The sequence below is a fragment of the Lepisma saccharinum genome, chromosome 7 (assembly GCF_977018435.1).
Source record: "Lepisma saccharinum chromosome 7, izLepSacc3.1, whole genome shotgun sequence".
Classification (NCBI taxonomy): Eukaryota; Metazoa; Arthropoda; class Insecta; order Zygentoma; family Lepismatidae; genus Lepisma; species Lepisma saccharinum.
In genome coordinates, this window is record NC_139235.1 from 27,815,189 (window position 1) to 27,821,055 (window position 5,867).

Here is a 5,867-nt window from a genome sequence, read left to right on the forward strand (position 1 = left end):
GTAACATACTGCTGGAAATTTCTGCTTCCCAAAGTAGTTTCTAAAGTTGTTCTTCAGACACTACACCAACACTGAAACATTCTTGTAATAACACTATTATGCCTTGTTTGCATGCACAATAAAGCACTCAGAATGCTGGGCAAGGCAGAATTTTTTATTATTTTTTAAGGATTCTCTTCTATTCCCAATTCTCTCTCAAGTAATTTCCTTCGTTCCAGAGGATCTCCCATATCTCGGTAGGCATTACCTAAGTCCACAAGATTAGAAGCTACTTCAAAATGATCAGCAGCGTAATGTTTAACTACTATTTCCAATGCCCTCTCAAGTTATTTCTTTTGTTTAAGAAATTATCCTAAATCTCCGTAGGCATTACCTAAGTTCATGAGAGCAGAAGCAACATTAAACTGATTGGCACCGTAATGTTTCTCTTCTATTTTCAACGCCCTCTCAAGTAATTTCCTTGCTTCCAGAGGTTCTCCCATATCTCTGTAGGCATTACCTAAGTTCACAAGAGAAGAAGCAACTTTATAATGATCGGCACCGTAATGTTTCTCTTGTATTTCCAATGCCCTCTCAAGTAATTTCTTTGCTTCCAGAGGTTCTCCCATATCTCCGTAGCCAATACCTAAGTTCACAAGAGTAGAAGCAACTTGAAAATGATCGGCACCGTAATGTTTCTCTTCTATTTTCAACGCCCTCTCAAGTAATTTCCTTGCTTCCAGAGGTTCTCCCATATCTCTGTAGGCATTACCTAAGTTCACAAGAGAAGAAGCAACTTTATAATGATCGGCACCGTAATGTTTCTCTTGTATTTCCAATGCCCTCTCAAGTAATTTCTTTGCTTCCAGAGGTTCTCCCATATCTCCGTAGCCAATACCTAAGTTCACAAGAGTAGTAGCAACTTGAAAATGATCGGCACCGTAATGTTTCTCTTTTATTTCCAATGCCATCTCAAGTAATTTCTTTTCTTTTAGAGGTTCTCCCAGAGCTCCGAAGGCAATACCTAAGTTCACAAGAGTAGTAGCAACTTGAAAACGACTGGCACCGTAATGTTTCTCTTCTATTTTCAACGCCCTCTCAAGTAATTTCTTTTGTTCCAGCGGTTCTCCCATATCTCCGTAGGTATTACCTAACTTCACAAGAGTAGTAGCAACTTGAAAATGATCGGAACCGTAATGTTTCTCTTGTATTTCCAATGCTCTCTCAAGTAATTTCTTTTCTTCTAGAGGTTCCCCCAGAGCTCCGAAGGCATTACCTAAGTTCACAAGAGAAGAAGTAACTTTAAAATGATCGGCACCGTAATGTTTCTCTTGTATTTCCAATGCCCTCTCAAGTAATTTCTTTGCTTCCAGAGTTTCTCCCATATCTCCGTAGGCAATGCCTAAGTTCACAAGAGTAGAAGCAACTTTAAAATGATCGGCACCATAATGTTTCTCTTCTATTTTCAACGCCCTCTCAAGTAATTTCTTTTGTTCCAGGGGATCTCCCATTTCTCCAAAAGCAATACCTAAGTTCACAAGAGTAGAAGCAACTTCAAAATGATTTACACCGTAATGTTTCTCTTCTAATTCCAACGCCCTCTCAAGTAATTTCTTTTTTTCCAACGGTTCTCCCATTTCTCCGTAGGCATTACCTAAGTTCACAAGAGTAGTAGCAACTTGAAAATGATTGGCACCGTAATGTTTCTCTTGCATTTCCAATGCCCTCTCAAGTAATTTCTTTTGTTCCAGAGGGTCTCCCATATGTCCGTAGGCAAAACCTAAGATCACTAGAGTAGTAGTAGCAACATTAAAATGATCGGCGCCGTTATGTTTCTCTTGTATTTCCAATGCCCTCTCAAGTAATTTCTTTTCTTCCAGAGGTTCTCCCATTTCTCCGAAGGCAACACCTAAAATCACAAGAGTAATAGCAACTTCAATATGATTGGCACCGTAATGTTTCTCTTGTATTTCCAATGCCCTCTCAAGTAATTTCTTTTCTTCTAGAGGTTCTCCCATTTTTAAGAAGGCAATACCTAAGTACACAAGAGTAGAAGCAACTTTAAAATTATTGGCACCGTAATGTTTCACTTCTATTTTCAACGCCCTCTCAAGTAATTTCTTTTCTTCCAGCGGTTCTCCCATTTTTTCGTAGGCATTACCTAAGTTCACAAGAGTAGAAGCAACTTTAAAATGATCGGCACCGTAATGTTTCTCTTTTATTTTCAACGCTCTCTCAAGTAATTTCTTTTGTTCCAGAGGATCTCCCATTTCTCCCTAGGCATTACCTAAGTTCACAAGAGTAGAAGCAACTTTAAAATGATTGGCACCGTAATGTTTCTCTTGTATTTTCAACGCCCTCTCAAGTAATTTCTTTTGTTCCAGCGGTTTTTCCATTTCTCCGTAGGCATTACCTAAGTTCACAAGAGTAGAAGCAACTTTAAAATGATCGGCACCGTAATGTTTCACTTGTATTTCCAATGCCCTCTGAAGTAATTTATTTTGTTCCAGAGGTTCTCCCATTTCTCCGTAGGCATTACCTAAGATCATAAGAGTAGAAGCAACTTGAAAATGATTGGCACCATAATGATTCTCTTGTATTTCCAATGCCCTCTCAACTAATTTCTTTGCTTCCAGAGGATCTCCCATTTCTCCGTAGGCATTACCTAAGATCATAAGAGTAGAAGCAACTTTAAAATGATTGGCACCGTAATGTTTCTCTTGTATTTCCAATGCATTCTCAAGTAATTTCTTTTGTTTCAGAGGTTCTCCTAAATCTACGTAGGCATTACCTAAGTTCACAAGAGTAGAAGCAACTTTAAAATAGTTGGCACCGTAATGTTTCTCTTGTATTTCCAATGCCCTCTCAAGTAATTGCTTTTGTTTCAGAGGTTCTCCCATATCTCCGCAGGCATTACCTAAGTTCACAAGAGTAGAAGCAACTATAAAATAGTTGGCACCGTAGTGTTTCTCTTGTATTTCCAATGCCCTCTCAAGAAATTCCTTTTGTTTCAGAGGTTCTCCCATTTCTCCGTAGGCATTACCTAAGACCATAAGAGTAGAAGCAACTTTAAAATAATTGGCACCGTAATGTTTCTCTTGTATATCCAATGCATTCTCAAGTAATTTCTTTTGTTTCAGAGGTTCTCCTAAATCTCCGTAGGCAATACCTAAGTTCACAAGAGTAGAAGCAACTTTAAAATGATTGGCACCGTAATGTTTCTCTTGTATTTCCAATGCCCTCTCAAGTAATTTATTTTGTTTCAGAGGTTCTTCCATATCTCCGTAGGCATTACCTAAGATCATAAGAGTAGAAGCAACTTTAAAATTATTGGCACCGTAATGTTTCTCTTGTATTTCCAATGCATTCTCAAGTAATTTCTTTTGTTTCAGAGGTTCTCCTAAATCTCCGTAGGCATTACCTAAGTTCACAAGAGTAGAAGCAACTTTAAAATAGTTTGCACCGTAATGTTTCTCTTGTATTTCCAATGCCCTCTCAAGTAATTTCTTTTGTTTCAGATGTTCTCCCATATCTCCGTAGGCATTACCTAAGTTCACTAGAGTAGAAGCAACTTTAAAATAGATGGCACCGTAATGTTTCTCTTGTATTTCCAATGCCCTCTCAAGAAATTCCTTTTGTTTCAGAGGTTCTCCCATTTCTCCGTACGCATTACCTAAGACCATAAGAGTAGAAGCAACTTTAAAATGATTGGCACCGTAATGTTTCTCTTGTATTTCCAACGCCCTCTCAAGTAATTTCTTTTGTTTCAGATGTACTCCCATATCTCCGTAGGCATTACCTAAGTTCACAAGAGTAGAAACAACTTTAAAATAGTTGGCACCGTAATGTCTCTCTTGTATTTCCAATGCCCTCTCAAGAAATTCCTTTTGTTTCAGAGGTTTTCCCATTTCTCCGTAGGCATTACCTAAGATCATAAGAGTAGAAGCAACTTTAAAATGATTGGCACCGTAATGTTTCTCTTGTATTTCCAATGCATTCTCAAGTACTTTCTTTTGTTTCAGAGGTTCTCCTAAATCTCCGTAGGCAATACCTAAGTTCACAAGTGTAGAAACAACTTTAAAATGATCGGCACCGTAATGTTTCTCTTGTATTTCCAATGCCCTCCCAAGTAATTTCTTTTGTTTCAGAGGTTCTCCTAAATCTCCGTAGGCAATCCCTAAGTTCACAAGAGTAGAAGCAACTTTAAAATGATTGGTACCGTAATGTTTCTCTTGTATTTCCAATGTCCTCTCAAGTAATTTCTTTTGTTCCAGCGGTTCTTCCATTTCTCCGTAGGCATTACCTAAGTTCACAAGAGTAGAAGCAACTTTAAAATAGTTGGCACCGTAATGTTTTTCTTGTATTTCCAATGCCCTCTCAAGAAATTCCTTTTGTTTCAGAGGTTCTCCCATTTCTCCGTAGGCATTACCTAAGATCGTAATAGTAGAAGCAACTTCAAAATGATTGGCACCGTAATGTTTCTCTTGTATTTCCAATGCATTCTCAAGTAATTTCTTTTGTTTCAGAGGTTCTCCTAAATCTCCGTAGGCATTACCTAAGTTCACAAGAGTAGAAGCAACTTTAAAATAGTTGGCACCGTAATGTTTGTCTTGTATTTCCAATGCCCTCTCAAGAAATTCCGTTTGTTTCAGAGGTTCTCCCATTTCTCCGTAGGCATTACCTAAGATCATAAGAGTAGAAGCAACTTTAAAATGATTGGCACCGTAATGTTTCTCTTGTATTTCCAATGCATTCTCAAGTAATTTTTTTTGTTCCAGAGGTTCTCCCATATCTCCGTAGGCATTACCTAAGTTCGCAAGAGTAGAAGCAACTTTAAAATCGTTGGCACCGTAATGTTTGTCTTGTATTTCCAATGCACTCTCAAGTAATTTCTTTGCTTCCAGAGGATCTCCCATTTCTCCGTAGGCATTACCTAAGATCATAAGAGTAGAAGCAACTTTAAAATGATTGGCACCGTAATGTTTCTCTTGTATTTCCAATGCATTCTCAATTAATTTCTTTTGTTTCAGAGGTTCTCCTAAATCTCCGTAGGCATTACCTAAGTTCACAAGAGTAGAAGCAACTTTAAAATAGTTGGGACCGTAATGTTTCTCTTGTATTTCCAATGCCCTCTCAAGAAATTCCTTTTGTTTCAGAGGTTCTCCCATTTCTCCGTAGGCATTACCTAAGATCATAAGAGTAGAAGCAACTTTAAAATGATTGACACCGTAATGTTTCTCTTGTATTTCCAAAGCATTCTCAAGTAATTTCTTTTGTTTCAGAGGTTCTCCTAAATCTCCGTAGGCATTACCTAAGTTCACAAGAGTAGAAGCAACCTTAAAATGATTGGCACCGTAATGTTTCTCTTGTATTTCCAATGCCCTCTCAAGTATTTTCTTTTGTTTCAGAGGTTCTTCCATATCTCCGTAGGCATTACCTAAGTTCACAAGAGTAGAAGCAACTTTAAAATAGTTGGCACCGTAATGTTTCTCTTGTATATCCAATGCCCTCTCAAGAAATTCCTTTTGTTTCAGAGGTTCTCCCATTTCTCCGTATGCATTACCTAAGATCATAAGTGTAGAAGCAATTTTAAAATTATTGGCACCGTAATGTTTCTCTTGTATTTCCAATACCCTCTCAATAAATTTCTTTTGTTTCAGAGGTTCTCCCATTCCTCCGAAAGCAATACCTAAGTTCACAAGAGTAGGAGCAACTTGAAAATGATTGGCACCATAATGTTTCTCTTGTATTTCCAATGCCCTCTCAAGTAATTTCTTTTGTTTCAGAGGTTCTTCCATATCTCCGTAGGCATTACCTAAGTTCACAAGAGTAGAAGCAACTTTAAAATAGTTGGCACCGTAATGTTTCTCTTGTATTTCCAATGCCCT